This window comes from Rutilus rutilus (assembly GCF_951802725.1).
Source record: "Rutilus rutilus genome assembly, chromosome: 24".
Taxonomy (NCBI): domain Eukaryota; kingdom Metazoa; phylum Chordata; class Actinopteri; order Cypriniformes; family Leuciscidae; genus Rutilus; species Rutilus rutilus.
In genome coordinates this window covers 19,126,896-19,135,993 of record NC_140228.1, presented here as the reverse complement: position 1 = coordinate 19,135,993, position 9,098 = coordinate 19,126,896, and the positions used below count along the sequence as shown (strand labels likewise).

At 40.3% G+C, this 9,098-nt stretch overlaps 1 pseudogene across 1 annotated transcript; it reads left to right on the top strand.

Annotated features, from left to right (window-relative positions):
* Positions 1-3,544: 3,544 nt before the first annotated feature.
* LOC311284359 lies at positions 3,545-8,327 on the top strand (annotated as a pseudogene). Its single transcript has one exon. The product of its transcript is annotated as an uncharacterized misc_RNA (transcript).
* Positions 8,328-9,098: the final 771 nt, after the last annotated feature.

Below are 9,098 nucleotides of genomic sequence, written 5' to 3'. Positions count from 1 at the left end.
TGCCTGGGACATGAGGTTTGATCTCCTTCTCATCTATCTCCAGCTGCTGTGGTGAAGTCAATCTTTTTTGCCTTTTTGGAGTGTTGAGGGAAAAATTGTTTGCACTTCACATATAGACACATTTTTAGTACGGGTCGGAATATCCTCTGTTTAGACCGGAACTGAAAAATGCAATGGGCATAAGAATTAGACGGGAAACACGTCTTTCGAGGGAAAGCACAGCAGCAGTATGAGGAGATAATGGAGATTCTAGGCATGCAATTACAAAACCTCCTTGTTCAGTTAAGCGACAAGGGATTCAAGTTAAAGTGGAGCAACAACAAAATAATATCATGGTAATCTGCAGAGGGTGCAAAACTAAATTCAAAATACAAGAAAATGCAATTGTTTATTTGCTTCGTTGTAACGACCTCGAGACCATATCCGAGAACGAACAAACAATAGCAAATATCAAAGAAATCGAAAGATTGCGATCTGACAAATTACAAAAGTTAAGAACACAAGTCGAAATGTTCGCGTACGAGCAACAGGGGTGGCTAGACAGCACGAAGAAATGGCAACAAAAATGTATCAAATTCAAATAAAACTTCAAACCGGCAGTAATTACATATCTGCTCTCGAAGATTGCTGCGATTAAATCAGGGTTTCCAGTAGCTGCAGTTAAACAAGCAGCACTGGATCTCAAAATGATAGCGATGATGATGCCACGTTAGGATACAGGCCACAGAGAGAAACTCATAACCGAGCTCATGTGAACCTGTGGCCTGAAGAACCAAACCTGCTAAGCCCAGTAAAGACTCGAACAAAATCGAATGACTTGCCAAATAAATCAGTCAAAATCGCTGTGCTTAAAACCATGACGAATGCGGATGATGAAATCACAACAATCAGCCGCCCGTTAACATGCGAAGAATGCTCTAGACATAAACAAGTCGTAGGAATTATTGCGAGAAAAGGCCCGTTTCAACCCTACTGATGAGCTCAGACCGAAACTAACTGCAGAGATGAAATTATCTATGAGCGTCTAAAACAGGCATTATTAGACATGAGGGGACCGACACATGCAGATTGGAGCAAAATATTAGAAATCAAACAAGCGAGTAATGAGTCATTTGAAACGTACGCTGAGCGGTTATGGATAACATACAGAGAACACTCAGGCCTAGAAAATGCAAACCGCGACCATGATGCATTATTACAACTTGTTAAGAACAATGCTGGCATTCCAGTTCAAAAGGCTTTATCAAATGGCGTCGACCCGACTGAAAACACGTTCAGAGCAATAGTAGACTGGGGTTCAAGAATAGAAAACAGATGGAGATCAAAACCCCATAGCGTTGCGTCCGCACAGTGGTTAACAGAAGGGAACAGCCCAGATACATTTAACCAAAGATCTCCAAGCAAGATGCAATGCCACTATTGCAAAAAGTTTAACCATCTCATGAGAGATTGCCAAAAAAGAGAAAGAGATTTAAGAGTACGCTCAACACATTGCCAAAAAACTCCCTCTAGCGACGACTCTGAACTGTTGAAACAATTCATCACTGAGAAAAAACAAAACAGTCAAAATGGAGCGGCCTACAACGCGAGCGGAACGTCTGAAAAATACCATCACCATTAGGGATACGTGGCCTCCATCACCGTAGGGAGCAGGTTAGCTGACGTACTTATTGATTCTGGCGCATCTTGCTCCTGTACAGACATTCCATTACCTTTAACCAACTAAACTATTCAGATCAAAGGCATCGGCGACACGTTAATGATTGCGACAAAAACACAGCCAATTCAACTTGATTTAGGCGTGACAGTATTGAAAGAACCCCTCTGGTATTTACCTAATAACAGTGAAGGGACTGTGCTGGGAATGGACATTATGCATTATGCTTTGAAAAGCAAATTGAGTTTTGCCTACCAAAAAACAGAACAAGCTAAATGTCCATATCCACCCCAGATCCCATTCAACAGATGGTAAACAAACACGATTACACTTGGGCTACACATGAACATGACTGCGGCCTCATTGACTTTGACTGTTGTGTGCATTGAAGGGGAGCCCCCTCCCCCACAAAAACAATACCGCATCAAACTAGAGGCCGAGTCAGCTGTTCATGAAATTGTACAACAACTTGAAATCAGAGGAATAGTCCGGCGATGTAGTTCGACCACAAACTCTCCGTGTTTACCAGTACTAAAATCGAACGGTAAATGGCGTCTTTGTATTGATTATCAGCGTCTCAACAAAATTTTGCCCAAGGCTACACCTATAGTGGCAAATCCATCTATGTTATTATCGCAGATTTCAACACAAGCTTCTTGGTTTACAGTGCTCGATGTAAAGAACGGTTTCTGGTCCATCCCAATCAAACGCGCTGATCAGGGCATTAGAAGACACGCTCAGTTCACTGACAGGGACCAGAAACGCGATTCATTACGTTGACGATATACTTATCACGACCGAGTGAACATTTGACGATCATTTGCTACTCATTGACGAAGTACAGCAATCAGACTTATTAAATGATGCACAATTCAACCCAAACTCTGAAGTGAAATTCTCAGAAGGAGACATGGTAATGGTACGCGTTCGCGTTAGCAAGGTGCATTCACACCCCGATGGCATGGCCCATATGAAATTAAAGCTATGCAACAGCTGTGTGGCCACAACCATACAAGGGAAACTGCGATGGTACCACATGTCTCAGTGCAAATCATTTAAAGGTACACAGAATAAATAACTGTCACCGTCTTCTCTTCCTGCCTTCCAGGTCGACTGCAGCGATCCCATGGAGGCCGGATGAAAGAAAAGTGTCCGGGCCCACGTGCGTCAGACTGGGCCAAATAATTTCACTCGCACACAACCTAAAATGTAGTAGGTGGGTGTGGAAATACGGTGTATGCCATCCACACTAAAAATCACAGTTGTACCCAAAGAGCTGTATCTTTGGGTACGACTGTGATTATGGCCTCCCGGTATAGTACCGGATCCAAATTGCACACCACAAATTTGCTGTAGTTCAGGTAGCACCCACCCACCTACAGGAAACATTTCAGGATACACTCGAGCACCAAAATTCATGCACAACCTCACTGCCTGGTATCAACTTAAAATAGATCCAGGTGACACAATAGGCAGCATGTACACTCTACACGAAAACAACAACAATGGCATAGACCCAACATTGTGCTATCATGTAAAACATTTGGATCCTGCAACATATATAGGTGCACATATACAGAAACACATAATGACACACATATGAGATTCACAGAGTTAATGTACGATCTCACATCGTACACACCTAACGAGCCAAAACCAAAAACTTTTGAGTGGACCAACCGAAAGGAAGGAACGTATGAATGGAGAATGTTCACATAGCATAGACAATTTCAGCAATCCAAACAACTGTTCATGGACTGTTACGTATTGTTTTAATTTGACCACCTGTGGATACACTAAACCCAAAAAGTGTCCAGAATTGCACTCAATTCCTCCTGGTGGACTGATTAGAGGAAACATTAACAAGACTTTGTTACATGATGTAAATTTGCTTACAACATTTCCAACCTACTCTCTGCCTATACAAAACATTGTAATGTTAATGATGAGTCATATGCATGGCTACAGTCACGAATCGATGACTTAATTTCTGATTACAAAGACAGACTTGCCGTCCCATATTCCACCTACTTGCTCAAAACGAGACCTGCTCAGTAGTATGGCAGGCTTATTCGGATCAATTAATTCAGCAGCCAACATCTACAAAATAGCCAAACAATCCCAATTCTCCACGTGGTTGACAGACCAGATGGCCGCTGGTTTCCAACACATCACCAATAGCGATGATAAGAGTATCAAAGTAGTTTGATCCGAAGCGCAGGCGCTTCTAACGATCAGCCACACATTGTTCAACCAGACCCGTACCATCGAATGTGACTTAGACTGCAGATCATATGCACAAGATTTGTTCACTGCAACAAGACAGGAAATTTTAGACCTTCGTCTTCACAAGACCCCGAGACATGTTTTGAATGATTTAATTGAGGTTTTAGACTTTCATAGATGGTTCTCTTCAGAAAAAATGAAAAATGTTAAATATTCAGAACTGTTATCCACAATTATGATGTATACTGGAAACTAATGTATTGGTTGCATTGGGTTTTTTGCCACTTTTCCTTTAATCCACCCAGATCAAGTTTATCCAAATTCCACTACTATTCACTCCATTGGTGTGGTAGTTAAAGATCAGGTAATTAAATGGGATCCCCTCACTGGATATATGACTTTGAAGGGTACTGAGACGTTGTTTACCAGTCGCACTTGTTGTCATGTGTTGTCTGTAAATGTAACACATTGCAGCCTTTCTTTCCCAATGATAGCAAACTCATAAATGTTGAATCGTTGCATGGCTATTCAAATGCTGTTCAAGTGTCTCGTACACAGTGGTGCATCATCAGTGAGATGAATTCGTTCACATATGGAGGACTGACCTGCCCTGCTAATCACTCCTTTTGCTTGGAAGTGACAGAGGACTTTTCTATGGGCCAGATCAACATCCTCGGAAGGATACCAAAGGACGCAGAGGTCTCCCCATGGTGGGACAACACCTTTTATGAACACGGAACACAAGCTTTGGTCGACACAATGGACTTGGTACAGAGCGTCATCCTCCAAACAGAATACCACCTCTCTCAAGCGCAAGTGGAGACAAACTTGGCATGAAAGACTGCACAGATTCTGTCTAGGTCATCTACCCGATCGACACAGACTGCATACACCTGGTGGGACTGGGTGCTTCAAGGTTGTGCGGTTGGAAGCGCACTCATCTTCTCCATCACGCTATTCCAATGTTGCTACTTCAGACACCTCATCAGATCAGTAAAAGCATCCACCAACACTATCTTAACTCTCAGCCCCTTAAAGCTGCCCACCTTACAAAGACTGAAGTGACACCGCAGGAAACCCTGTGAGTGGCCCATGGTGCCAAAATGGTGCGAGCAAGTCTGGGCTACCCCTTGAGAAAACAAAAGGGTCTCATGAGAATTAACATTTGAACTCTCTCTAGTTATAAAAATTTGTTATAATATAAAAAAAAATTAGAGTTCAGATTAGTGACGACTAATATTTGGCACCAATTCAAGTGTACTTGGTTTGCAAAGACAAGAAGTGAATTTCCGTTTAGAACAGCAAATGCTGCTTGTGTCTTACCTCTGTTTTTAATTTAATGTTACTTTAGATAAGAGTATGTAGGAAACCACGGCATGGCCAATCCAAAGCTATTATAAGAGAAGTAATGTTGGTCAGCTTATATCTGTAATAGTGGCCATACCTCTACTGAAGTAAGCGTTAAGTTAAATTCAAGTGTATGCAGTTCCATGGGGGCTATACCAAAGTATCTTTGATTGTGTAAACATGAATGTGACCGATCTCAGGTATATAGCAATTACCTCTGAGCGACACAGTTTCCTAATCTGAACGGGTAAAATATACTTAAAGAGATAAAAAGAGTAATCAAACATTCGCTCACTTTTAATGATGCTCAGATATCATTAAAACCTTTTTCGTTTATGGAGTCAGATGAAATAACATACATATGAGAAAATCTTTTTGTGTTGCGTAAAAGGAAAGACAGTAACGCGCAGAAACCTTCACCCGTATTATTGGAGACCGCCATTGGACCTTTAAACAGGCTAACAACCGTGTTTGCAGTGAGTTTACAATTGGATGCGTCATATTACTATAAAGATACACTTTTTTTCTAATCTGACTATAGAATATGTGACTAAAAGTATGACCAGTATTCAGGTTATTTTCTAGATTTCTCGACCCCCACAGACAATTGAGGCCACCCTACTCTGGAAGGTTTTTATTTGTAGCACTACACTTGAAATCTACATTCACATGGCAGCAACTCAATGCAATTAGGCATGAAGACATGGCCAAGACAATCTGCTGAAGTTCAAACTGAGAAAGGTGGTTTAAGTGAACGTGGCATGATTGTTGGTGCCAGACGAGCTGGATATTTCAGAAACTGCTGATCTACTTGGATTTTCTCACACAACCATCTCTCTTACAGATAATTGTTTAAAAAAGAGAAAATATCCTGTTCTGCAGGCAAAAATGCCTTGTTAATGCCAAAGGTCAGAGCAAAATGGCCGGACTGTTTGAGCTGATAGAAATGCAGCAGTAACTCAACCAAGATCTGCAGAAGAGCATCTCTGAACGCACTACACCTCGAACCTTGAAACAGATGGGCTACAGCGGAAGAGGAGACACCGGTGCCACTCCTGTCAGCTAAGAACAGGAAACTTAGGCTACATTCGCATAGCTCACCAAAATTCATCAATAGATGATTGGAAAAATGCTGCCTAGTCTGATGAGACTCGATTTCTGCTGCGACATTCAGATGGTAGGGTCAGAATTTGGATGACATGAAGGCATGGATCCATCCTGCCTTGCATCAACGGTTCAGGCTGGTGGTGTAATGGATCCCCCACCATTTTCTTGGCCCCTTGAGTATTGTTGCTGACCATGTCCATTTTGACTACAGTGTACTCATCTTCTGATGCCTACTTCCAGCAGGATAACGCACCATCTCACAAAGCTCAAATCATCTCAAACTGGTTTCTTGAATATGACAATGATTTCTCTATTCTCAAATAGCCTCCAGTGTCACCACCAGGTCTCAATCCAACAGAGCACATTTGGTGGAATGGGAGATTCGCATCATGGATTGCAGCCAACAAACTTGTTGCAACTGCGTGATGCTATCATGTAAATATGGACCAATATTTCTGAGGATTGTTTCCAGCACCTTGTTGAATCTATGCTATTAAGAATTAAGGCAGTTCTTAAGGCAAAATAGCGTCCATTAGGTATCAGCAAGCGATACCTAATAAAGTGGCTGGTGAGTGTATAAGAGACAATTAACAGTCAGCTGGCCATTATTGTTGCAATGCAAAGCAGTTCTTGTTTCTCCTGAATGAGTTTATTTTTCAATTTAAAACTGGCTGAATGTAAACGCCACCGTTCAAAAAATCTAGGTTCAATAAGATTTTTTTATGCTTTTGAAGAAGAGTCTTATGTTCCCCAAGGCTGCATTTATTAAAAAATACAGTAACAGTAATATAATATTACAGTAAAATTAATATTGTCAAATGGGGACAATTACGTCTATTAGAGTTAGGTAGACTCCTACACTGCCTATATAAATGGCCAGTGTTGCATGTAAGACCTGCTTCGCTGTCATGCTGTTTGTACAGTGGGAGGGTATCATTTTTTTCTTCTTTTTTTTGTGTTACAACCTACTAATAGGAGGAATTTCCTCACAAATATACGTTTACCTAAATATACATTTGGGGCCTGCAGGTGGAGTAGTCACACCAACTTTGTTCATTTGTTTCCTCTTACTCTTTCTATATGTTTCTCTATTTCCATCTCTCTCACTCTGTCTCTCTCTCTGTCAGTCTCTCTGGTCTGGTCTATAGGGAGTCGGGAGCCTGGAAAACACTGATTCAGCACTTACACATCCATTCAGTCACTCAGCAGAGTAACGCACACAAATGAAACTGATGCTTTACACACATCAGTGTGAAATCTCCATAAGTCATATAGGGACTCGTAACACCGCACTGATATTCTGTCATTTACATTACAGTGCCAGCTGCCATGAGATCTGTCCTCACTTGGCCTCATGTGATATATCTTAAACAGTTTTATTAACGCTGCCAAGGCAATCATGTGTGAAATATAGGATGGATAAATAAATTAGCGATGCTGTCAGTTATGTTTCACAACAGTCAGTTTGTTGATGTATTGGTATAGGTGTACATGTTAGTGGTTGAATATTTCAAATTGTAAATCTCAAAATTCTGATTGTAGTTATCATACAGCATGACCAGTGTAGCTTGGTTACTGAAACTAATGACTTTTTTGATCGGTTTCTTTTAATAAATAGTAAAATAAAAAAAAATAAAAAAAAAATACTGATTTGACATTATCAAATGATATTACTAAAATGCAGATGTTTTCAAACTTTTTTCTTTTTTTCGTACCCTTCTGACATAAAATACGTGCCAAAAAACATTTAAAGTAAATATTTCAATAATTTAACAACACATTTGCATGTTTACAATTCTCCAAACTAATCAAATATTTCAGCTTTTTTAGTACCGGTAAGTGTTTTATTTTTGATTGTTTTTATTTATATTTATTTTTACCCCAGCAGTTCCCTCACAAACAGTTTGGGAAACCCTGCCCTAATGAAATGGAATTGAATCAAATCAAAATAAACTGGAATTGAATTGAACTAGGTTCGTATGGAATTGAATAAAGAGCTTTTGAATTGGAAATGAATTGAATCATGATGTCTGTGTGATGCTTCTGTGTGTTTGATAAAAAACAAAAAATTTCTAAAACTGTATTGAAAAAATATTTGAAAACAACAACATGTATGTATGTATGCATGGCTTTTGTGCCGCTAAAAATCTCAATATTGATTTAAAAAAAAAAAATTTTTATTGTGACTTTTTTTATCTCACACATGATATGAAATTTCTGAATTAGTTTTTGAGCATCACAGTCTGAGGCTTGTTGTTGTGAGCATATCATACTGATTTGTCTCTGATGAATCACATGTTTTTGGGACAGTGTGAGACAAAGTGTGATATAGGAAAGCTAAACGCACATAACTAGTGAGACAGACTAAATGTCAAATAAGATGTGAAAAGGAGAGCGAGAGACACTTTTAAAAGAAAGACAACTAAGGCACCTTTTAAGTGGTAGTTTCATCTAATGCTGCATCTCAGCCACACCTCATCCCTGCATCTCTCTCTCTCTCTCACACACACACACACACACACAGAAATGCACACACAGCAGCAGCAGTGAGCATGAATAATGCAGTCAATGCTGTGTCGACACGCTCATCGGATGTTTTATTCATCACTCCCGGTGATGTCGTAGGCCACAGCTCCGTCGCAACGTTGATTTCGTCTGAGACGACTGAGCCTTATCGCTGTATGTCGTTCCAGAGACTGTTAGTTTGACCTCAGAGTCCCTTTGTATCCCTCTCCAGGGAGATTTGGTGTGACTTTAGTGT